The following is a 26,543-nucleotide window of genomic DNA, read 5'->3' on the forward strand; positions in this document are numbered from 1 at the left end:
CACAACCTACTGGGCCTCGGGCTAACCGCTTGAGAGGGACAGGGTCAAATTAAGTCGTTCCATTTTTAGTGTACCTTTTACTGAAAAATTTAGGATAGTTTAGGCAACAGATGCACAGGCAAGGATAACAGTAATGAGTGAGAACTGTGCCAACATTAAGGAGTGCCATACTAAACAATTCTTGGAAAATGCTCATTTAAGCGCCAGACGGAAACTGCTGAGGCGTCCAAGCTTTTTTCAGCAATAGTAAGAACCGAAATTTACTCCTGCTTAAAACTGCATTCCACAGAAGCAACCAGATTCTGCATTAAGGATATGGTGTACATTCTGAGGCACACTTTCAATTGTGTAGATGTTGAACTATTTTGACTTCTTTGGTGAATGGGAATTATTTAATTCCTACTAATGGAATTTGCTGCTGTTATGAAGAATTTTTATAAACCATTCTAGACACACAACTTGGAAAAGGACATTTTGTTTGATACATAAAAATGAAAATGAGGTTTTATTTATTTATTTCAAAGCCTTACATTAAAATAAGGCATAAAAAGCTGGACTTGTATACCTGATCTAGTTCTGAATAAAAACCTTTCATACTAAGTGGATTTTGTCACATAATTCCAGTGTTTTGACATCGTTAGGCAAGAAATGATTGAGACAGAAATCAATGGTGCCTGTTTCAGTGTACTGCAACATTTTATTTCTAGAGTGAACACTATTTTCTTAAGCGCCATATCACCACCTGGCCCATATCAGGCAGTTAACATAATTCAATGTGGATAGATTACAAGATAGGAGAATTATAGCAATTATTCTTCATGTTGCTCTCACACAGAGAGCACCATGGAAGTTTTCTAGTTACATTCTGAAGTGTCTTAGTATGGGGTTTGCATATAAAAGTCTTTCTAAAAAAAACAAACAAAAAAACTTAAAGCCCCTCACTTCCCTGATTAATGGATATCTTGAATGTTAAGCTTCTGGAAACAGGCTTTATCTTTCCCTATAAAGAAGTTTTAGAACATCTTGCTTTTCTTCAGAAATATCTTGTGATGAGCCCTATACAAAATAAGGCTGGTAAGAATGCAGGTGTTTTGTTTTTTTAGGAATACAGGCTTGTATCCAACACAGCCTGTGTGCACAGAGAACAAAACAACACATGCATGGAATGGATTTCCTCTCCACCCTGCAGCTCTCCCCCTCATGTGCTCCTAAACCACTATGAGGGCTAGGAAGATCCTCCGGAGCAACCTGGTGGGCACAAGGAAGGCTTCAAGGCAAAGCAGAGCATGAGCAAGGGGGCTTCAGGACTTTGCCCCCACTGCAGTCCTGACCAGAATTACTTCTCCACATGCCTGACGAGTGGGAGATGTGGCAGAAGAGAGTGATCCAGGCAGGACCAACCCTAATACCCTCCCTCCTCTGGAGTCAGGTCCTGATCCAGCTCTCCCTGCCCTGTTCTGTTTTTGTTCTCCTTTTAAGCTCCACAAGGGTAACCCAGTGACAACCACGTGACAGCAGAACTAGCCATGCTCAACCCTCTTCTGTATCCAAGCATGCCGTTCAATTGTGTAGGGCACACACATGTATAAAGATCTACACTAGGAATGGCACCCAGAGTTACTCCTACATGTAACAGACCACTGAAATAAATGAGGTTTAAGCTAGATATGGCTAACTGAAGTCCCATCCATTTCCATGAATCGACTTTATGTAGAAAAATCTGTTTATTAAATTTAGGTCTTTCTGGATGGTATACATTCCATTAAAAGCCAACAATACAATAAGAAGACTTCATAAAATACAATAATATTGCAACAAGAGTAAGTATAGCAGTTTAAAATATCAGTTAAAATCATAAAATACTGACAAAGTAAAATATAAATAATAAAATTTAGTTACTAAAATACCTAGAAAATAACATTAAATACTACCCTTGATTTTCGGGAATGGAGAAAGAACCTGTGTGTGTGTTTAAAGAACAAGTAGAAGTGGCAAACAGAAGCAGCAAATAGGAACTCCAACGCATTTCAAAGGGAAGGCCCAGGTCTTCCTGAGCACATGCCCTTCACTGTTTCCATATATCCATACCCTAGCACAAATCATCAGGTAAGAAGCAGCCTGCAGCTACTCTCACTCTGCATCCACCCAAAGGGAATGACGCAGACTGCTTCTCAGCTTTCTAACCCTTGCCTTCCCTGAGGAAACAGAGCCTGTTAAATTGATTGAACAGTTTTTCCTACTTTGTCACCCTCATCTATTGTGACACAGAGTTTTCCCCTCAACAATACATGCCTCCAGTCAACGACTGCAGCTGTCTATTTTTATGACCGAGGACAATGCAAGAACCCAGGAAAGGTCAAAACAACTAATTGGGTACAGAGGCAATTCTCCATGCAGAAGTTTGTGGTGAAGAAAGACGCGTACTTAGGAAGTAATCAGTTTGACAGAGCTGAGTTAGTTGCTTGCAGGTATTACTGTCATTTGCAACTTTGAAAACTATAAATTTTAAGTCATATTTCAAGTGGATAAAATACAGTCTTGTCAGAAGCAACTTAGAGAAAATGTTAAAACATTTTCTTACCGTAAATAAATGGCTACATGTATGATAGCACATTTATCTATTTTCAAATAATTCTTTTGGATTCATAGTCCCTCAAAGCCCCAAAGCACATGGAAATGGACCACATTGCCTCATCTAATCTCTACTCACAATATAATCTTGCAGGGTTGTCAATTTACAGGACAGGAAAAGGCCCTTGGTAATTGATCGATTTATCTATAATAACAACAGAGGGTGTGTATCTGTCTGTCTGTCTGTCTGTCTGCATCTTAGATCCAAGACTATGAAGCTGAGGCACCTGAAACATGGCAAGCATACTAAGAAGAATGTAGAGGAGTGTCCCTTAAAGGTATTTTGCTTTGAAAACAAATTCATTAATTTAAAATTAATTTAAATGTGTTCATGTCACTGGGGAGACTTTCTTAATCAATGCATAGCTGTGCAGTCAGTTGGATTCAAGAGAGATTAATAGGTTAAGGAACAGATTTATACACCTGCCGCCTCTCCCTGCTGTGAGCCACCTGCCCCTCTGAGGAATGGAGAGGACAGATGCCTCTCTTAAGGGGCTGCAGAGGTAGACCAAGGCAGGGGCCAGGCTTAGGGGGCCAGCAGGAATGCCTGCACTCCAAAAGGTCAGGCACAGTGTATCTGCCTTGGACAGCAGGCAAATTTACTTGAATACTTCACTGTATTAAACTAAGGGTTATTCCAGGCTGTGCAAAGTCAGGTCCATTTGCTTGTGGTGGAATAAATTCACAGTTGCTACTTATTTGTCATGGAAATTTGAGATCTACCTCTTCCCTCCAGGTAGATTCTCTGTTGCAAGCCCAGTGGGCTGGATCCAAGAGTGTCAGTGTTAGTCTCCCAGGAAGCAACATTGTGATACTCACCCACTTGCTGAAAAGCAGCACCTTCCTTGTCCATTTCATACTCCAGATGAGCTTGTAGCTCAGCTGCCTCAGTCCATCATTAAATGCTATCTTCATCACTGAAGATGGATCACTATGATTTTTCTTCTCTCCAAATAGAGCTTACATCAGTGATGCTCTCTGTATTACCAGTTAGGAAAAAAGATGTCGGAGAGCAGAAAAATTGGCAGCTTCCCAGGAGACCAATACGCCGGCCCCATTATATGTGTAAACTGTCTCCTCCACCACCCCGACCTCATCTGGCACCAGAGAGAACAAAGCAAGATAGCAGGCAAAAGGAGCTGTGTCATCTTCATAGCAGCAGAACAGGTAGCCCTCACGGGCACAGCATTACTCATCCAAACGACTGCCTCCTCATTAAAAAGAAAGCAAGGAAGAAACGTGTCCCTGTGCCCACAATTGTGGCAGCCTTCATCCGAACATGTATGGTGCCCTGCTGGGTTTTTTTGTGGCAACTCATCAATACATCACCAACTGTTCTGAAAAGAGGAGGTAAGCTGAGGTCATCGGTCCAGTTTTGCGTAGGAATGTGGATTTTAAATTTAAAGGTCATTCGCCCTGGGATGCTTCCCTTCAGGTAAAACATGCCCTAAAATCTCCTTTGAAGAGGGGTGGAGGGAAAGCATTCCAAGGTCTGCCTGATGCTAACACATAACATGTCATCCACGTAGTAGTTTTCACTCCCCATTCCCCAAACAGGAGCCTAGAAATGTCACTTAACACAAAGAGCCACACGGCCATCTGTGCTGAGACTACCCTACATTCATAAGGTTCGGCTATTTCTGCTGTTTGGCAAATGAACGAATACTTGCTCTCATAACAGATTCAAATTCAATCATCGCTGCATGCCTCCATCTACGTATCCAAATAACTCCCGGCATTTTGGGCACGGATTCAACTGCTTAATCTAGCATGAGGGAATGGTTTCTATCAGCTATGATTCAAAGTGGCATCAGAAAATATGGTATTAAAAAAGAACAGGACCCAATACTCTTATCTTTTACTCCAGGATATTCTTTGGATAATTACACAACATTTAAAAATAGTAATTTTAATTAGGAATGCTTCAATTGATACACAGATATCTTGACTGGGGTTCCCCCATCTCTTTTGTTTACCACAAAACCTTTTAAGTCGGTGAAAGCTCACACTTTTTGTTCCTCTTGCCTATGTCTCAAATTCAGAGTTTATTATAAAAGGAGCAGGGAAAAGATTGCTGTTCAGATTTGTTCTCGCTGAATTCAATCCTTCAAATCCAAGGAAATTAGAATTAGTCAAGTGAATAAATTTAGAGATTTAATCTGTGAGTGGCAGCCTTCACTGGTGAAGAACTAGAGCTGACAGCAGAAGTGCAGCTTTATGAAATGGCGTTTGAAGTTGCAGCCAAGCAGACTCAAGCTTCATCAACAAACATCCCATGTTTACACTACATTTTATAGCATATGGTTATCTCTGGGAGGATCCACATGGAAGCTTCCCACGCCACTGGTTCGGTGCTCAAGTGAGAGCATGGGAAGTGTCCCAGGAAGGCAGATGCTCTTCTCCAAGAACAACCTCAAACAAAGCATCTCATCTACCAGATTACAGGCCTCGCACTAATCCATAATGAAGCTCTGAAATTGGTGCATTTTTTTAATTGAACAGCAACGTTCAAACTGTTTTCTAGGGATGCCCTGGGGTTCCTTGGCAGCTTAAATCAGGGGTTTCATTATCAAGAGCAAGTGATGAATTTCTCCAGAAGAACATTTTCCCACCCCTACCCATTTAATCTGCAATGCACAGTTGTGGAGACCATATAATGTGTTCCAGAGAGCATTTTAAAACATTAACAGTCTCAAGTGACCGGAGCACACAAAAGTGTCCACTCCTTTACCATGTGCATGGAATACTGGCCAGTAGCTATGTCTATCTGTAGCTGATTCTCATGAAACCCATCTTTTCATGATGCTACATGTATAAGTATGGACCTATTGTGCACTACAGAAAAGATTGTAAGGGAGCTTGGGTCTGCAAACTTGATCTGTAATCATACAAAAAGGTACTGTAAAAACATACATGTTTTACCAGCAACTTATTCTCAAATTCAAAACCCTAGAAGAAAGGAGCCAAACTAATACATTCTCTCTCAGCTTTAGTTTCCAGCAAAATCAATAATTAATTGCAATATTAAGTCTTATCCCATAGTAAAGACTATCAAACACTCTGCATATATGGGCAATGCTTTATGAATTTTAAACACTGCTTTTAGTAATCCTTTTCTTAGAAAGATGCACTGCAATTTCAGCATGATGTTTAAACACTATTTAGTCACTTCATCTTATTGGCTTTGTGCATCTGCATCTGGAGGTTTTTTATTTGCAAAAGGGCTATATGGCAATCATGGATTAAATCAAGCATAGCTGCTTTATGCACAGATTTTCTTGTACTGAGAGAGTGAAGGTTCAAGACTTTTTTTTGCACAATGAAGATCATCGGTATAAACACTGCACACAAAGAGAGTAACTAGAAAACTCTGCAATAATCAAATACCGAGATGCTCCTGAGGGATCTTCAGTTGGGCCAAACATTTGTGATAATATCATGGCCACACTGACAAGCATTAGCAGGTTTTATGTTTCAAGTGCACCTACTTTGAAAGCAAATCTAGGCTGACATTTGTGCAAATGAATTATTTGGATCCCCCTATACAGACTTAATCCACAGAATAGCTTTCTCCCAATTGCCTACATCCAAATTTGACTATTACATATGCATCATCAAATTTCAAAATTTAGTTTACCACTAAATAGAATTCTAAACCTTCCAATTCACATTTCATTTTCTCAATGTACATGCATGATCCTCTTAATCTGTAATCCTGCACAAAGTTAAGCACAATTAAATTTCTGCCAAATGTTACTCAATTTTGTGCAAAGCTAAATTGTTCAGCAGATTCAAATATCAGCAACTGCATACTTTCATACATACCACCTGATTTTCACTGAGCAGGATCACTAAAACTTCTGACGGATTAGTCTATAAACTTTTCAGCAGTCTACCACTGAGATGGCAGGGTCCATAGCCCAAGGACACCAATGGGTCAGTACTATGGAGCTCCACAATGTAGTGCTCACATTCAGGAGCTCAATGGTTGCTGCCAATTGAAGTGGGTAACCAAACAAGAGTCTAGAAGATTGTGAATGCATAGAGCGACATCTATGGCATGGATATTCCTGGGAAATCCACAGAAACACTCTTACATGTTCATGATGTATGGGTGGCTAAGTCACTTTGGGATTTAAACAAAATGTTGCCTGCGCTCATCACCAGTTTGCTCTTTTATCATCAGTGCATTTGACCATTTATGCTTATATATTGTCCAGTGGCCCTGAATTTTGCTCTTCCATAACAATTATTAGTGGGTTATCACTCTTTTCTTTTAGGATATTTTGGTCAAGTGTTCACATAAATGTGGGCCTTAGTGAAAGACTGCATATTCTGCAATTGTACAAACTAGAAGATTCGAATGTGACTCTCTGGCCAAGTGAAGAGAAACACACAAGTTTCATTTATGTAAGACAAACTTCGTGTGACAAACTTGCTACCCCAGCAAGTATAAATTCTGCTATGTAACTTCACAAGACAAGCCAGCGTCATTCAATGTCAGAGAAGATCAAATATCCTTCATGACACATGAAATTAAACCAGAACAGATATACAGCACACTAATTGGGTCCCATGGTGGAAGATGGTACTAACAGAGAAAGGACCTGGTTTTCTCTCATATGCCTGAGCCTGAAAAGGGCTTAGCTCGGTTTTCATGACAACAAACCCTTGTACCATGAATGGTTCACCCCTCCAGTAGCAGAGCTAAATTCGGAAATATATCTGAAGATTACATTAAAATAGACTTAGGAGATTTTCTTCTTTTTACATTTCACTCTCACCATTTTAACTCTAGCAAACCCAGGGTGGCTTACATGATCCACTATCCATGCTCAATTTTATCCTCACAGCAACCCTATGAGTTAGGCTAGACTTAGAGTCAGTGACAGCCCCAAAGTCATCCTGTGAATCTCACTGCCTGGTGGGGACCAGCTCTCCTGAGCCCCAGTTCAACCACCACAACACACTGATGCTCCCCCTTTTATGCTTGGTTTCTGAGCTTGTAAACAGGACACACTGATCTCATGCACATTCCTCTCTTCTCTTCCATGTCCACTAATCTGGCTACAAGCTTATTTCACATTTCTGCTACATGACACCATTTGCTTCTTCATGACAGCCCAGACGTGGATGTCTTGTATGCCTCTTAGATCACAGTAGCAGACAAGCCCAAACAATCCAGTTATCATTTCTGAATGAAAACAGGCATTGTTTGACTTGGGAAAGAGGGTGCTGCTAATTCTTCATGACTGGTATGAATTCAGATAGTTTCCAAAGTCACAATATACAAAGAAGTGTACAGGGGCAGGAGAAAATTCATCAGTTCAGCTTTTAATCTTTACCATGACATTTCCTGTCTCATGTTCTATTTGAGTGACTTCCTTGTTTAACTTTCTAGGACTGTCAGAACATTAACATTCTAAATCTGAAACATTAAGTCTTTATTTTAAGTTAGCTTCCATAGGCTCAGAAAAACCTTGTCTTCTCTGTGGGGGCTTTTCGTATTTTCTTTGCCTGATACTATACATAGTTATACAACAGATGTGATAACGAGTTGCAGCAAGAATAACAAGGATAAAGCATCTTGCATTACCTTAAAGGTTTAGCAAATTCATAATAGCATGCTGAAGAGACCACTATAAGAAAAATGAAGGATACTCCTGGGCTGCAGGTATATGCACACACATGAAAACTTATGCTTATAGATTTGTTAATTTTCAAGGTGCCTCAAGACTCTTTACTATTTTCATATAAAGGTATACTCAGTAATCATAAATAAACTTGTGCTAGTGAAGCCATTTAATATGGAGTTTCATCTTTCCAGAGTTGTATGCATCCTTTCCTGACTACCCTTGCCTCTGGTCTTGTCACCCCCTCTATCAAAATTTAATCTGCAAATTCCATGGGTTATGAATATCTTTATTATTATTTATAATAAAATGGAGTACGCTGCAAAATGGTATGCAAATCAATGGTACTAATAATAAACTAAAATGCTAACAAGTATCTAAACCAACAGCTTCACACTTTACAAAACATCACATACAATGCTTTACATTTGATAAAAGTTCAGAGCCAAATACTGTTTGCTTTCCAAATTCATTAAAAATGTAAGATTACATAGTGAGTTCTAAGATTATTTTAATTTACTTATTCATGGCGTGTTTATCCCTGCCTTCTACCAAATAGCCCCAGGATGGTTTATATCTACAAAACTACTTCAAAACAAACACAAAACAACAACAGAAGAACAGGCAATCAAACAGAATGACCAGCAAGTAAAACTCAGATAAAACTCACCAAATGGCAAGCAAAGATTTCAAACATCACAAAAACTAATAAAATCATAAGGGAATAGCACTGAATTCACCTGCTTCATAAAAGTCAACAAAGAAAGTATCTGGCAAACATGCCTAAGGAACTGGTTCCATCATACAAGAAGTACCACCAAAAAACCTGTCTCTGTAAACCTTCAACAACAGAAACATCTGGAGAGGGGCTTCTAATATTGATCTAAACTGACAGGTGTGGGAGAATGGGCTCCTCCAGATCCCCAGTTCCAAACTGTTTGGGACTTGAATTGCATCTGGGAATAAATTAGCAGTCAGTGGAAAACTTCTATCACTGGAATTGTCAATTTTTCTACCTAACAATCTGGGCACCACTTTTCAAAAGCAGCCACACAGACCAAGGTTTGGAGTAGTCTAGCTGGGATTAGAGGATGGATAAACATGGCTAGACCATCTCTCTCCAAGGAGTACAGCTGGAGAACAAGCCCACACTGGTAAAAGTACTTTGATCCTTTAATTCCATCAACAAAACTGTTTAAAAGTATCCACAAGCTAAACAGAATAGTTTGAACAGTTTGAATAGGGTTCTCTTGGGCGGGTGAGCCATTGACCAAGAGTGCCTTGCTTTGTCTTTATTAAACAGCAGTAAGGTATCCCTCCATCCAGACCATTCACGATTCCCTGTACCATGTATATATTTATGACTGAACTGAGCTCTGACAAAGGGGTGGTGTTGGATGTCATCTTCCCACTGATGGCACCCAACTCCAGGCAGCCATTCCCCATAACTCTATAGAGGAAGGAACTGAACCTTGTACAACACCATTATGCAAATACCATGGTACCCATACGGTATTCCAGCATCACCCACTGGCACCAAGAAGCACATGGAAGACTGCTGTCCTCATCCCAGTCCAGTGATTCAGGGGGATACTATAGTTGATGACATTTGATGCAACTGGGGGAGCTAACAGAGATGCGTTCTCTGTCATTCTCCTGGTCTGGTGCACTTTTTTGGCCCTGGATATTTATGGAGAGCCTAAAGAGAATCCTTGTTTTATGAAGGTCTAGCTGCACATGGGCATACGCTGTTCAGTACAGAGAGCAACTGTTGATATTAATGCCACAGCTATTTTTGTTGTGCTGTGGCAGACACTCCCCATTCCTGTGACTACACAGAATGTAGACAGAAGGGAATGACTGAGAGCAGCAGGAGGGCAGCGTCCACCCACATCTTCCTGCACCTGAGCAAGGTGGCACATTTCACTTCCTTAGGATGCTGGGGTTCCGATCTCCCCACTCCCTCATTGCACTCAGCCATATGCAAGGTCTATAGTACCCTCACTGTTCCTTACTCGTGGTTGTTTGCAACTTCTTTAAACAATGTTGTGAGCTTCTGGTTTTATTTATGTGTCTAACGAGGACTTTCAGAGAGTCTTTTTGAAGCAGGGAAGACATAGCATTTGAAAATGAAAGAAAGCATGATTCCCTCAAGTGTGGTTGCACTATTCTGTTACAGTACAGTGCCACCTAGAGGTTATGCAGTGGGGAAACAGAAAAGGAAGCACTTCCTTTGGTGTGCCCATGTTCAATTCTAAAGAAGACTGCAAGTCAATACAGTGGATCAACAGCCAGTTAATGGTCTTGCATAGAAAAACTCATAGTGGAGGAAGGAGTGGGGTAAAGTCAAACTTGGCTTGCGCAAGCAAACATTTGAACAAAGCCAAATCTGAAACAATGATGAAAGACAAAAGGGAATGACGCTTATTAGCTTTTGGGAAACAAGAACATACAATAAAGATCTTATCTGTTTTCAGTCATCGGTATCTGTGTGTATGCATGCACATTGCTGTAATTCAACTCCTCACCATGAAATGTAATCAGAAACTTCTTCATCCAAGATAGATGCACATTTCTAAGTACACATTTCATCTTCGTTCATTAATGACACAACAGCCTTTCCCAACCTGGTGCCCTCAAGAAATGTTGGACTCCAGTTGCCAGAATTCTGCATCCAGTCATGCAGAGACTTGGAGTCCAGCACATCTGGAGGGCACCTGACTGGGGCACTACAAATACATACTACAAAATACTGCTGTCTTGCAATAAGGAGCCCTGCTTAAAAACAGTCAAGTCCAAGCCATCCTAAACATTCCATTGGGGTTTTCTTGCATTCTAAGAAGTGGGTGAATCCCACAATTCCCAGTGCTCAACTCCATGAAATCTTCAAGCACAGATGGAAGCAGTCATCTGTAGCATACCTAGTTAAAATGGGATTTTAAAGGTCTGGTGCCATTTTAGCTCCAAAGCAGCTGCTTTTGTGAATCATAAGAAAGCTTTCAAAATACAGTGCACACACAGGGAGGTGGGATGGAGGGAAATGGAAACACATGCCCAACACTGGTTTTACCCAAGAAGCATTACTCAGATTACTTGAGAAATATTCCAGCTATGCATACATGCGTGCCCATTCCAGACTCTTTTTAAAAAATGTCAAAGGCTTCTGCTATCCATTTCTACAAACTCATGCTGTTTTATCATCCAGACATTAGCAAGTAAAAACACACACATGCATATGTGCCACAGTCAAGCCAATTAAACCCGATATTTTACCAGTTAGAAGGCATTTCCCCCTTCTAGCCTTATCCTTTTCTTACAATATAGTAAATCTTGACAGGCTGACGGCAGCCAAGCCTCACCAAGAAATAACTATAGTTTCCATTATTATAGCTTTCTATAAAAGTGCTTCATTGTTGGAGAACATCAGAATGTTCCAAGATCTTTACAAAAGCATTTTGCATAATCCAGACCACAAACGTGAAGTTTTCCACAATTATTTACTTTGCACCCCTTGCAGGAAGAAAAATGAGATATAAATGCAAAGTGATATTGATATTAACAACTCTTACACAAGCATGAATACTGGGAAGAGTTTTACCTATGGAGGCTTATTACCCAAGTTCCTTCCACTTAATTAATATGCTTTTAGCAGATGTAGGAGCAGGAGATTGTGAGGTGTTTTGGTCTTGGTCACTATTAATAAAATTGTGCATTGTTCTCATATGATGATCTAGAGCCAGTTATCCTGATAGCAGGGTGGAAACAAAATGGATAAAGCACGGTCCTGAAGACTGCCTTGTGTTCTTGGGACTATGTTCTAAAATAGAAGAAACTGTATAACTATTTGCTTACTTCTCAAACTTGAGATCCAAATGATGGCTTCAAAGACTCACTAACCATCAGATACACCCTTAAAACAGAGATTACTGATCACCCTTAGAACTGAGATTACTGTGCCACTGCTGTTCTATCCTGTATATGTTATATAGATTTAGTTTATAATACAGATTAGGGGTTCAGAAACCCAAGCCTCAGCCCTTTTCTCCAACTGTTGAATGTCTGATGGTTTCCAGGCTTTTCTGAAGTTCCCATCCCCTTCTGAAGGGCGGACTTTCCTATGAGTTAGTTACTAGAAATAAGAGCTGTAAGATAGAATGTGCTGGTATCTGGGGCATGATCCTCCCTTTGCCTTCAGCCATTGGAATGTGGCCCCCAAAAGCTTCTCCAGGGTGGAATTTTGGCCTCAGTTGGAAGAGGATCTGCACCACTAATGTAGATATGCACCACTGATGTACATATCTAGTCATGCACTCCTGATGGACTACTAGGCTGCACTGCCTTTCAGCCAGTAGATGATCCGTTTCTGGAACAAGATTGTACATACCTATCAGTAATGTAAGAAGGTTTGTGTGCATTCATTTCCCTTCTGAGGCATTTGTACTTGGCAGCCTAGGTGTTATTTTTAGATTGCTATCATTACTCTTTGTAATAAAAGGAGGCATTCAGGTATAGCCAGTTTCATTTTTATTTAAAGTTGTGTATCAAATCTAAGTGCCACCACCCAAAATACACAGCTCCTTCTCTCTACTTTGGATTGCAAGACCACATGAGGATGGTCATTCAGGAATCCACTGGATGGGTTTCTGAGAGTGCAATCTTATGTCCTCGACCCTCTGATAAAGGGAAGGAAGGAGGCCGGGTGTCAACAGGGACTGACTTAGGGAGACAGTTCCAGCTTCTTTCCTTCCCTGGCATGCCCCCTTTCCCTCTCTCTGAGGCACATCTGTGCACTCAGAGGGGCAAACAGCACCCTTAGGAACATAGTAGGCTGGGGGGGGGGGGGGGGGGTCACTGGATTGCACCCTTAGGAGTATCGGCCTGCTTTACCTGGAGATCTGCTGCAGTTTGACTGGATGCTTATCTAGTCTTAAAAAGAAAGCAAAACAAATTATCATGTATTTCTTGCTCATCATCTCCAGTGACCATATCCATTTTAATTCCTTCAGAGCAGCAATCTCAAGGTTAGAATGAGTTGTAATATATGTTTTTAAAGGCATTCAGGATCAAGCAACACAGGATTTAATATAAAATTGCATATTTGAAAAATTGGTGCAGAAAAATATGAGTGTATACAGAAGCACATGGCTGTTTTTTAAAGGAAATATTTATTTTTCAAGGTCTGAGGAAAGGAAAAACAAGCTCCTGGAATTTGGCACAGCCAATGATCATGGTTAATCGTAGCCCTGATCCTTCCACATCTCGATCACCAGTAAATGTCAAGGGGTTTTGACCTTTCACTCTTCCTCAGACCATTCAAAGCAGGAGCTGTTATTCACTGTTAGATCTTCCACAGACCAGCAGGTGTACAAAAGTTAAGATAATCACTTTGCATTGATGATAATGTGTGTGTGTGTGTGTGTGTGTGTATGTGTGTGTACATATACATACATACATACATATATATATATATATATATATAGAGAGAGAGAGAGAGAGAGAGAGAGAGAGAGAGAGAGACTGATTAGAAGCCGCATTCTGTCACTTGTCCAGATCAGAGTTATTCATTTATTCAATTTCTATACCACCACATTAGCCCAATTTCTGTAACCTCGTTAGGCTCTCTGGGAGGTTTACAATTATAGTCAATAAAACAATTTAAAATAAACAAAACCAATGTAAAATATTAAAACATCATAATAAAACCAATATAGCATATGAAATTAACTGTCACTCAGGAGAAATTAATAACACATTTAAAACAGCAATCCATTCGAAATATTTCTAAAATGCAAAGGTCTTAGCCTGGCACCAAATGGATGGCAAGAATGGCACCAGGTGCGCCTCGCTGAGAAACATGTTCCCAGGACGAGCTGCAACCACTGAAAAGGCCCCTCTCCTGGCCAACACCCCCCTTACTTCTTGTGGGGGGGAGGCTCCTGGAGAAGGGCCTCAGATGAAGAACTTAATGGTTGGACAGGAACATGTGGAGAAAGGCAGTCCTTCAGGCAACCTGCTCCCAGGCTGTTTAGCGTTTAGAACATTACTGTAAGCACTTCGAATTGGGCCCAGGCTGAATTGGGCCAACTTGAAGCCAATGAAGTTGGCAAACAACTAATTCCACTAAGGGTCATGGGAACCAACACTGAATTTGCTGAGCCGTTTTCACCTTATTTGACCTGGTGCAAGGCTGATTTCTGTGTATAAAAAACCAGAGATGGTGTAGCCTATTAAAAGACCGACAGAGCAATCCTATGTTTGTGGAAGAATATAGGACGTAGGAGATATCATCTTAGGTCATGCCTGTGATCTTGGAAAAGGGACAGGGTGGGTAGGAAGTGGACGGTGCTGGTGGGCAATGTGGCAAGGGAACTGAGAGGATGTGAGTCGGCCAGATCCACAAGTGTCTTTGATCCCAGCCATGCTCTTCCTCGGATAATATAGCGAGCTGGGAAGGCTCAGAGGTCTGTCCAACTCAAATCAGTGCCCAGAAGGGAGGCATTCTCACTTCTCTTGATCTTCCTGTCTTGGCTGGCAGGGCATAAGATAGACAAGGAGAGCATCAGTCCTTTGCAGGGCCTTCCCTCAGAGCTTCCGTCCCCACCCTGCCTTCAACATGTAGAATCACACCAATTGGCCTTACTGGGCTGTTGAAAGGATTGCAACTTGACCACAGAGATGAAGCACTGAACACTCAAAAGCCCTTTACAATTGTTAAAGTATTGTTTATTATTAGGAGGTCTATTCTGGAAAACCTTGGCTGAAGTGAGCCCTGCATCTAACAATACAGGTTATAACCATAATTGTCCAAATTGTGATACTGGGTATTCTTTATTTGAGATTCTGGCTTTTGTCTTAAAAGTCAAAGATGAGACTAGTCAAAAGAATATTATTTCAGCTATACAGAAGAGTCTATTTCATGTTGCTTTTATGGCACACATTGGTTACTACTCAAGTAGCAGGAAATAATATAAGACCTATTCTGAAATATGCAGAACTGTGTTTTGAACAAAGAGTTCTTGCATGAGCAATCAAGGAAGCTCTTCACCTGATTTTAGTCCTTCTTCGAAATTTCGAACATAGTAGAAAGCAGATGGCTGCGTAAATCCTGTTGCAGGACATCCAACTGCCTGCCTTCTCTTGCCTTCAACAGACTTCACACAGCCTCTGCCACGTAAACAAATGTGATTTGGGGCAAGCTAAAGTGCTCTAATTACTGTATTTTTCGCTCTATAAGACGCGCCTGACCATAAGACGCACCTAGTTTTTAGAGGAGGAAAACAAGAAAAAAAATATTCTGAATCAAATGGGCACATAATCACAGGCACATTCCCCATCACTTCCCCATGGGCTGCACATCTGACAGACTTACCGCACACACATATTTGCTCTGTAAGACGCACAGACATTTCCCCTTACTTTTGAGGGGGGAAAAGTGAGTCTTATAGAGCAAAAAATATGGTACTCTTCAAATTGCAAAGGAATTAAGATTAATCAGAAGAAGTTTGAAATTATATAGCCCTAATTATATGATTATATGGGATGTCTGCTACTAAGGCTTTGTATTTTAAACATTCATCCTAAATCTGAATGGCCTAGCAGCAAACGCTTAGACCAGTTGCTTTGCAGGGCTAATGCTGGCAGACCATTACAGCCTATACTGGTGCTCTGGCACAGGGGATAAAACACACCCCTTATTTGCTGAAGCAGCAGTTTTTGAAACAGGTTAATGCTGCCCAAGGTGCAACCACCCAGAGAGCTTTGGCTATGAGCAGTACAGAAATGTAATAAATAATTACCGTGCATTTAACAGTGTTTGTTTAAGGCAATGGAACCATTCAGATCTAGTTAGAAAAGACCCCATCCACTGCCAGCACAACTGGAGAACCGCAACTCCCACACAAGTTAATTTGGAGTCCAGTCCCATGTCCATGCCTGTCCATGCTTCATTTGGCATAAAATTATTCAAGGTTGGCATTACAGTCTCATCATTTCCACAACAGATGAGGCCGATGGCTTCTGCCTCAGCTGTCATCAGAGCACCCATGAAGAACTAGCAAGCAGTCAGAGTTCTGTTCGAAAGACTTTGTTCTCCTCCCTTGCTGTGCTCTAACAGCATGGGGATCCCTCATCAAATTCATTTGTGTTGCTTTCCATTGCTGCAGCGATGCAGCTATGAGGCTGAGCTAGGATGCCAGAAGTCCTCAGTTCCAATTTTGTCTCTGCCACAAATTCACTAGGTGAGCCTTTCCTGATGTGGTGACCTTCAAAGGCATTTGGAACACAACTCCCAGAATTCCCATCCGGCATGGCCACTAACTGGGAATTCTGGGTGTTGCAGTCCAAATGTGTCTTGAAGGCACAAGGTTGGGGAAGGCTGCACTAGATCGGGGTGGGCAACCTTAATCACTCAAAGAGCCATTTGGACCTGTTTCCCACAGAAAAGAAAACACCAGGAGCCACAAAACCCTTTTGACATCTAAAATGAAGATAACACTGCATATATTGTTTTTTACCTTTATGCTATGTATAAAAAACTATAGTGTGTTGCATTTATGAAATCAATGAACTGCTACAGAGAAAACAATTTTTTATTTCTGCATGCAACAAAAACATTTTGAACTCCGAAAAAAAGACGCTGGGTTGAAGGTTACTATCAAATAAAATACTCAATGTCTATTTGAGTCCTCCTCGTATTTATGAAATAAAAAGCCGAACTTAAATTATGATTTTTACTCAGATCAACCTTCTGCATCAGTTCCGAAATGGCTTTTTTTCTCTCATCTCCATTCAGATATTTTTGAGCAAAGGTTGTGTGTTTATCTGGAAGTGTCTTGCAACATTCGACTTTTTGTTGTTTGCCAATTTCTCACCACATATTAAGCATACTGGTAAACCAGTCTCATCAGCAGCGAAAGCAAATGAATCTGCCCACATACCATTAAACGTTCTGTTTTCTTCTGAAACTTTTCTTTTCTTGTATTTATCCATGGTTGGCCTACCGGGGGTCGAAAAGCTCAATAAATCGCGTGCAGGCGGTTGTGACACATTGGTGGTTGTGACGCATATTTTGAGTGACAGGGAGCCGCAGCAGAGGGATGAAAAAGCCACATGCAGCTCCGGAGCTGCGGGTTGCTGACCCCTGCACTAGATGGTCTTAAGCAAACTCCCCACCTGTACCATCTACAGCATGGCAAAGAGAATACTGTGTTGTTGTAAGCTAAAGTGTCAGATACAGGAGAAAATATGGTTCCTGTATTACCTCTAATGCTTGCCATACATGCTACACCTGCCCAAATCCCCTCTTTGTAAAGGTGCAAGCACCTTGTCTTGTATTGGAGCTGATCACTGTAAGGGTTGCACAACCAAGAGAATGCATTTGAAGTGCTTTGACTTATATTCTTATTTATCATGAAGGTCAAATAGGCACAAACTGCACCAGACCCTTAACAAAAATCTGGCATTTGTCACTGCAAGAAGTACTAAGCCAAGGGCTTCAGGTCCAAGCACACTCACCAGATATGAGGCATGGCTGGTGGGTAAAGCCACCCTAAGTGGAAGCTGCTGCACAGAAACAAATCGCAGTGAGCTTCAAATGGCTTCAGTCATTTGCAAAATATGGATCGGTAACGTAATACGTTACATTAGATAGGATTTGTTTGGTATTTTTAAATATACTCAGTTGTCTGAACTGTTTGATTAACTAAGCCCCACTCATTTCAGTAGATCTATTCTAAGAAGGAATAACACTGGATACGACCCAATATTTATTAGCTCCTCGTATCCATAAGAACTCAAGCAAAGTCCTGCTTGTTTAGACCAAGATCCATTTAGTTCAGCTTTCTGTGTGCACAGTGGCCAATCAGCTGCCCACAGAACTGCACAAGCAGGACATGAGTGCAACCCTTTCATCCATGCTCCCCAACAACTGGGTACCAGAAGTAGCATATAGTCACCAGGATTAGTAGTAGCCATCGACAGCATTCCCTGTCATGAATTTGTTTAATCCCCCTCTTAAAACCATCCAATTAAACAGCCATGGTGGCAAAAACCATTGTCAGGAAGCCACTGCCATTGCTGAGTCCACCTTACAACAAAGCTGTGAGTTAAGCAGCAGGCCACTGAGATGGGCCAGAACCCACACTTTGCAAATTAGAAACTGATCCTAAGATACTCAACTATATACATTTGTCCAACCAGGAGTGAAGACCTATAATGGAAGAGGGATTTTAACCCAAGCCTTCCAAGGATAAAACCATATTCCTGACCCCAATGTCTGCCTCTTCTCCAGACACAGCAGGATGGTCTTGCCAGCAAATTATTATCTATCTGGTTTGTTCTTTAGAAACGTGTAAGTGTAATTCAGCACCTTCTAATATGCATTTAGGCACTCAGCAGAAAATGGAGCAATGCTGTGAGGGAGGCACCAGTTTTAGTTATTTGAAGAATTACCATCTTGAGGATTCTGTCATTCTTAATAGTTTGTTCCTTAAGAGGTTTTTGAAGGAGTTATGCTGAAATTAATCTAAACTAACCTCAATCTTGGTGCTTCAAGTCCATCACTTTCAAGTTTAAAAATCAGTACCATAACGTTTTGCAACAGCTCTTCTAAATTCTGTTTCAGAATATTAATTCAGAAAGTAACAGGATATGAAGGAATAAGGCAAACAGAACATAAAGGATAAGAGTCAACACCACCAGGACTAAACATATGCACTCAAGGAGACAAAAAAAGAAAAGCCTCCGTCATTGGGTATGGGGACTATTCTTCCTATCAGCTTTATGCAAGTGGATTTGCCCATACTAATGCCCACTGAGTTAGACACAGTCTTATTGTACGTAAAATAATAAATTACTGAAATAAAATACTTCAGCAACAGCTGAAGCCCAGTGGACTGAGTAGCATCTTGGGGCTTCTGCTGGCCCAGGGATGTCACAAACTCTTTTCTGTGCACTTCTCGTGATTCTAAAGCTATAGAAAGTACTCCGGCTTGCTGCTTGGAGTAATTGCTTTTGAAATGACCATGAGCAAGCCAGTGTTTGGATTCAGATATGCTCTTCTTTTTAAATGAATGGCCGAGCTACACACTTGGAATATTGAGAGCTTTTCCAGATGCTCTGCTTTACCCCAGCAGGCTTTGCAGCCAAGGGTGAATTAATCAAATGATGTTGTCTCAGCATGTACTCCAAACACCAGTTGCGGGGAGTTGCCATTTCCCAGAACATATAGATGATGTTCCTGGAAAATAATGAGTCTTCCTGCAGCAAATGAGGCTACTGAACCTGTTTTACTATCAGGGCATCTGTTTTGCTATAGAGTAACAAGTCTCAATTGTGTGCTGATGTAATCAGCACCATGCAAGTCTACCTCCTACTTCAGCCTGCCTACATAATGGCTTTTGTTTTTTTCTTATCCAGCCTCTTCTTCAGGTTTGTGAAGTCCGGCACTTCTGTTTTGCATATGATTACCTTTTCCTAAAAAGCAAGCTCATACTCATACTTCACGTCTTCCCTCACGCAGAGGCAGGAGAATCCCTATAGTGGCTGCTCCAAGTAAAGTATGAGGATGTGCCAGAGCCCTCAGTGTGCTGTCAATGGAGTTCGCTTGAGTCATGGGGTTCCCCCGAAAAACCCACTGCACAAGCTAATGCTGTTAGCACTGCACTAGAGGTCTACGCTAGGACAACCCAGGTTGCATTGTGCAATGGCGTAGTAAGATATTGCCCAATATTCCTTCCACCCTCAGCCTGCTGCCTGCCATAGGACAACTGATCCATCTAGAAAGACTTGGAGTGACCTTTCAGTTCTGCAGGAGAAGCATTTTGTTCTTGAAGTTGAATTCTCTTGTGATCAGTGTTTATTTGTTCTTCTCAGGTCACCAGTCTCAGCACACTGAGGGAATAAGCCCTGCTGAAATCTATCACACTTCACAATGAATGTGTCCAGATCAGCAAACCGTGTCTTTCAGTGTGGATGAACACCACATGCAAGAAGAATCCTCCCTGCCCCAGATCAAGATTTACTGTACTGCTCTGGATGTTTGAAAGACTCCAAGCAGCATTTCATTTAACTCTGATTTGGTATGGGACACGAAGTGCAAGATTTCCATTAATTAGATAACTCTTAATTGCCTCTCAGCTTCAAAATAGCCCAAACAAACAAACCACTCACAGAAGCCCATCATTAAAATCAATTTGGCAGGAACTCAAAAAACTTGATTTGCCAGGATGTTAGCTCAGAGCCCATATATTCAGATTCTTAAAACTAGTGCTTCCAGGGCTGCATTCAGTGCACAGTTACTGAGAACAAATTCTGCTGAAAATCAATTATGTGCTTTAGTCATTTGCAACTATTTGCATTTAGGTTTGAAGGGAGCAGGGCAGTATTTGTTCTCCTGTCCTGAGTTCCTCAGCTTTGGCTGGAATGTGTTTTAACAGATGGGCTGGATGGCAGGCTGTGGGCTGTAAACCAGCAAGCAGTGTGGAATCTGCACTGAATGGTACTGAACTGGATGCTCGTAAAGTTCATGGACACAGGCAGACTCAGACTTGCACGCAATCACACAGAGCGGAGAACACACACAGAGTACACATTACCAGTCAGCCTTTCCCAGCCCCCAACTATCCGGGGAAGTCCCACACTCGACAATCAGAAGTAGATTCTTTTCACACACGTTACAGCCCCACATCTGGCATAAACAAAAGAAAGGAAACAAAAATACCACATCCACATTATTTACCTCTCCAAATGGAATGGCAGATGTTACAACAAGCCAGCGAACAAGATGCCAGAATATGTAATTGATAGCTATCGTGGATAGTAACTTGCAGTAAAATAAATAAATATATAAATTCCACACAGGTATTACAAAATCCAGCCACTATGGGAGAGAGATTGAGAAAGAGAGAGACAGACAGGGAGGGAGGGAGGGAGAAGGGGGGGAGCATGCTGTAGAAATAAATGGAGGACTTCCTGCATCTCTTTTTTTTACATTAAAAAAACCTATTCTTAGCTCTCATTATTCCAGGACAGGAGGAAAAGAGGACTCAGATGCGACAGTGGTTTGGTCTGAGCTATCGAGTTTTCCTCTGTGTGTTTACAACCAAATTGTTGTCATGTTGTTATACTGAGGGGGGTGTTTGTATACACACCCTTGAACATACAATAACTACACCCTACATTATAGAAGGTTTGCAATGCTTATTTAGAGCATAGAGAGAATTACACATCTGGCCAGTTTCATAAGACTTCCGTGCATTTAATTAATTGCTTTATTTCACCTTTGCAGAGAGTAATTGTGACATTAGAGTCTGAAACGCCACTGCAAGAACCTCCCTGGCATGATAACCTTCAAGTCACAGAAACAAAAACCAAGCACTGCTATGAAAATGTTTATAAACAGGGAACACCCTTGCCAAAGAAAAAGAAAAAGTTTCCATCCTTTACAGCCCGCAGACTTGCCACCGATACTGACTCTAACACTTGTTTTCGGAGCCCATTTGCTTCTGGACGGCTCATGTATGACCCTGACAGAAATACTTAAAGTTAAGCAAATTATTTGACGGGCAGACGTGTACCATAGGAAACAGAACCTGCAATTAGACATCTCCTGTTTTTATTTAAGAAACAAGAGATCAGTGCTCGCATGGCAACCCTTTTTAACTCGCCCGCTGGCGACGTTACAGATGGGAAAGAAGTTGGGAGACTGGCTAGGAGCATACGCGCGGCGCCGGCTCCCCCGGTCAGCAGCTCGCCTCCCGCCAGCCGGCACGGACCCTTCCCCTCCGCCCCGAATGGCCGGTGCCCCCTCGGGCAGCCGGGCTTGAGGCAGGCACTCACCCTCCTCGCGTGCCTCCCGTGCGCTCGCTGTTCCTCCGGAGCAGCCCGGCTCAAGGCGCAGCTTTCCCGGCTCTGGAGGCGCCCGGTGCGCTGCCCATCAGCATGATGTGCGCACAGCCCGCTGCGCGGACGGGAGGGCGAACCGCGGGTCCTCCGCCTCGCACCCCCTCGGAGAAGTCACTGGCCTATTGCGGGGCGCCGGCCCGGGCTCGAGAGCCGGCGATGCCCCGCGGAGAAGAGCGCCGGCGAGGGGGTGGGGTCAGCTCTCCTGACGGGCAGCCGCCGCTCGCCTGCTCGCCAGACTGAGCCCCGAACGGGATGGGCGGGCGCCCAAAGGGAGGAAGGCTGGAGGGAAGCTGCAGGACAAAGGGCGGCTGGGACGCCGGGAGGACGGGCGACCCCTGGTGGACAGAGCGCGGAAGGGCACGTGGGACATCCTGTTGGGCCAAACGTCCAGGTAGAAAGGGGAGGAGCTGGGAAGAGCCAGCGAGCTCCCAAGGCAGCCGCAGCTGCATCTCCCGCACTCCCAGCCCCCAAACGGCGAAAGACGGAGGCACGGGGGGACATCTTCAAGCCGGCGACGAGTTCTTCTAGAACCGAATTTGCTGAGTGTGGGCTAATCGGTTTCTTTGCAATAAGATGCAGGAGGGGACACTTAAATAAATAAAAGTAGGAAGCCATGAGGTACTTCAGCAGCAGGAGATACAAAGAGAGAAGCCTTTCGGCCGAAAGCAGAACAGAGAAAAAGAGCAAGGTTCTGTTCGACAATCGATCTGATGGCACAGCTACTATGCAGAGGAGCTTTTGAAGCGCAATTCTTGGAAACGGCGAGGGACTGATCTATTCCCGAGAAGAGTTCTTGCTAAATTCAGTACTTTTTCAGAGTAACTGTCTGCTGGCTGTGCGGGTGACTTCCACTAGCTGCAAGCAAGGATGTGATGAAAGTAGATTGACTCGGACAACCACGACGTTCGTCAGTGCAGATTTCCCGTATTCTACCGTAGCTCTGGACGAGTTGGAGGAGAAAGCATCACTCTTCGGATTTGAAATCGTGGAACATTAAGCGTATCAGAGGAATTCCTGCAGGATCAAACCCAAAGCCTGGTCCACTCTCTTGATTCTGCAGCAGCCAAGCAGATATCAGCAGAAGCTCCCTAGCCATCTCCTGCTGCCGTTTCCTTCCACCTGGCATCGAGGAGCACACTGCCTCCCATCCTGGTGATATTAAGCCATGATGACTGGTGGCCATGGGTAGAGTTAAACTTCATGAATTTCTCTGATATCCTGCTGATGTTGTTCATGCCCAAGTTGGTGGCTGGCACTGTAACTCATGGTTATGAATTCCATAGCTCAACTCTGCAAAGCATGAAGAAGTACTTTGCTTTCTGTCTCCCAAATCTTCAACCACTTATCTTCATTGGAGGTTGTGGTATCCACTTTCTTCAAACTATGCATAATTTCACACGCTTCTAATATATTTCTCTGCAGTCACTTTTTTTAAAGCTAAAAAGTCCACACACTGCAATTTCTTCATAGGACAGTTGTTCCAGACTCTTGCTCTTTCTGCACCTTTTCTAGCACTGCAATATCCTTGATGAGGAGTGGAGACCAGAACTATGCCCGATATTCCATGAGAAGATGGGCTTTAGCTCTGTGACACAGCACATACTTTGCATGTGGAAGGGTCCCTACCTGATTTGCCAGCATCTCCAGACAGGACAGAACAAACAACCAATCAGAAATCAAATATACTGGGCTAGATAGTATGACACATCCTAAGAATGCTTCTTAAGGATGGTTCAACTGTCAGTTTGTACAAGGGCATTATGATAGTGACAACCTTATTTTTCTTTCCTTGCTGGATGATCCCTGACATGCAGTTTTTCCTGTTTTTACTCACAGCAGCATAAACCAGGCTATTAGGCTAAAAGATCTCCTTTCTCACCAGTCTTCACCACCCCATACCGCAGCAGCATCACTGTGGAATCGTTTCTTGCCCTCACATGCGCACTTACTTGCTTACCCTGAGCTCATTTGCCATTGTGTTGCCCATTCCCCTAAAGAAACCTTTTCATGTTTTAACCATCCTGGAGAGGCAGCAGCATTGCTCTTCAGGAAGAGTAAATATTGTCCACCATTTCATCTGAAAGTGCAGAAATCTGGAAGCATCAAAGCAATGCATTTTGAAATGGCCCCACACAATTTGTCAACCTGCTAGGAAGCTGAACCTACTGAGCTATAAGATGCAGTAATCAGTACCAGATATTATGTTGGCAATGGTGAACATACAAGGAAAGGGGGGCTCGAGAAACTATGCAGGTTCCACACCCCTCTTTTTGTCATTTCTGATGGCTTGAAAGAACAAAGCCCCTTTTGTCTCATTGTTGCACTGGCAACATGAGGTGGGCACCATAGCCCTCCATCAGCAGGAAAAGTCTTCCAAGAAGCGGCAGATCCATTTTTAACAGAGACAGCCCTCTGCTAACATGCCTCCCTATCCAATAAGAGGAATTGCTGTGTGATGTTTGGGTTTTGTCCTCTAAACCAAGTCCTGTGCATGCCCAGTGGTATCTGATAGCAGTAGCCTGCCATACTGATGAAATGGCATTAGTGAAGGCATGGCCACACGCATATGTACACTCGTGGACAGATGATAGCACCAAACTCATGTCTGGGGCATGGAAGGACTAGTTCCAATCACCCCAAAGTTCCTCTTCTCTTATAGCTGATCAGTGGTGGAACTAGCTATTTTTGGGTGGTGGGGTTGGGTTGGGTGGGTGAAGCTATGTGCAGTCCTTCAGCTGCAATGCATGGAACTCCTATTTTGCTCTCTCTGATCCCTGCCATTCCATGCTTTATGCTTGGTTCTATATTCCTGGTTCTACATGTCTGAGAGCCAATGTGGTGTCGTGGTTAAGACACAGGCAATCCTGCTCAGCCATGGAGCTGAAGTGACTTTAGGCCAGTCACAAAGTCACAGGCCAACCTATCTCACAGGGTTGTTGTTTTTGGGATAAGACTGGGAATTATGCAAGTTTCCTTGAGTTCTTTAAAAAAAAAAAAGGTGGCATATAAACCTAATAAATAAATAGAGTAAATGAAACAAACAACTACTGATCTGTCAACTCTTTAAAAAAGTGACAATGCACTTATATCATGCCACTATTGTGGCTACTGGAATAAGATGAAGGTTGCTTATGCTATTCTGGTGGTAGATACATTTAACTGGGAATAAGCATGAGTGCATTATAGAAAAGGATGATAAATATTTAAAGCAAAAATAATAAAATGAGCATTTGTAAACTAAGCACCCGTTCAAAGCACCCTTGATCGTTATATTGTGTTTTTATTCTGTTTCTCTTGATACAAACTGTTTTGCTGTAATCTGCTTGGAGCGAACTATGGGACTAGTATAGTGGAATACAAGTTTAATAGATAAGTAAATAATGTATTTGCTGAGTTTGTCAGCCCCTTTGTCACAAGAGAAAGGATGCGGTAGCAAACATCATCGGTCCTGGTGGGTCCTGACATGCCCATGCCGGCCTAGGTGTTGATGCAGCGTTAGGCCTGTCTATCACTGCCCCCATCAACTGCTGCTCTTAGACTGGTCACTTGAGGGCCCCTGGGCTGTGGAGTCCCTGGACTTTGTCCCTGAAGTCCTGTAGGTGTGCTATGTGCTCATCAAAGCTGGCAGTGCTGATTGTTGTGCAAGAACATTATGCTCACATGCCACATATGGATCAGGGCTATCACACGCAAGTCCAACCCACTATCTATATATGTATTAGTAATATTTATATACCACTTAATATTAAAAAAACTCTAACTAGTTTACATACTTATAATGTCACTGCCTTCCACTTTATATATTGATTGTTTGAATTTGTAGCCTTCTCTTCACACTCCTAGGTGGGGTATGCACATAGTGAAGAGCTATATAAAGCAAAATAAAAAGTACCATCAAAGTTTCAGCTACCGTCACAACACTATCATATATCCTTCTTCTTTTGTTATTCAAGACACTAGACATAGTATGAAGACACTAGGTACATGCTGCAGAGGGGAAGGACTTCTGTGTTGAGCTTTGGACTGCAGCCTTACTGTCCTTGCTTTCACGGTGGGGATAAAATCTCACTCAGCACTTAGGCCAGTGATGAAAATCAGTGTGTTCATCACTGTGATCATTTTTAGTTGTTGAAAGTTCTAAGTAAAAAGAACACAAATTGCAATCAAAGCTACTAGAAGTATCAAAGAACTGAGATGAATGAGGGAGGGACAGATTTAAAGTGAATGAGAGAGAGGATACATAAAGGGAATATTAATCTCCATTTACCAATGTACTGTCTATGCCAAAGATCTTTACAGACTGCTAACAACTAAACTGACTGCTGAAATATTTAATTTTCAGCTTTGATGAATAATTACCCTTTTTAAAATACTCTT

At 42.2% G+C, this 26,543-nt stretch overlaps 1 protein-coding gene across 1 annotated transcript in view; it reads right to left on the bottom strand.

The window, feature by feature from the left end:
* MARCHF3 (membrane associated ring-CH-type finger 3) overlaps positions 1-22,402 on the bottom strand; it is a 132,036-nt gene extending 109,634 nt beyond the window's left edge. The window contains exon 1 of the mRNA XM_044446293.1: positions 22,101-22,402. The gene's annotated coding sequence lies outside the window, so the exon portion shown is untranslated. The remainder of the gene's footprint in view (positions 1-22,100) is intronic.
* Positions 22,403-26,543: the final 4,141 nt, after the last annotated feature.

The sequence above is a fragment of the Varanus komodoensis genome, unplaced genomic scaffold (genome assembly GCF_004798865.1).
Source record: "Varanus komodoensis strain SLA01 unplaced genomic scaffold, ASM479886v1 scaffold5, whole genome shotgun sequence".
Taxonomy (NCBI): domain Eukaryota; kingdom Metazoa; phylum Chordata; class Lepidosauria; order Squamata; family Varanidae; genus Varanus; species Varanus komodoensis.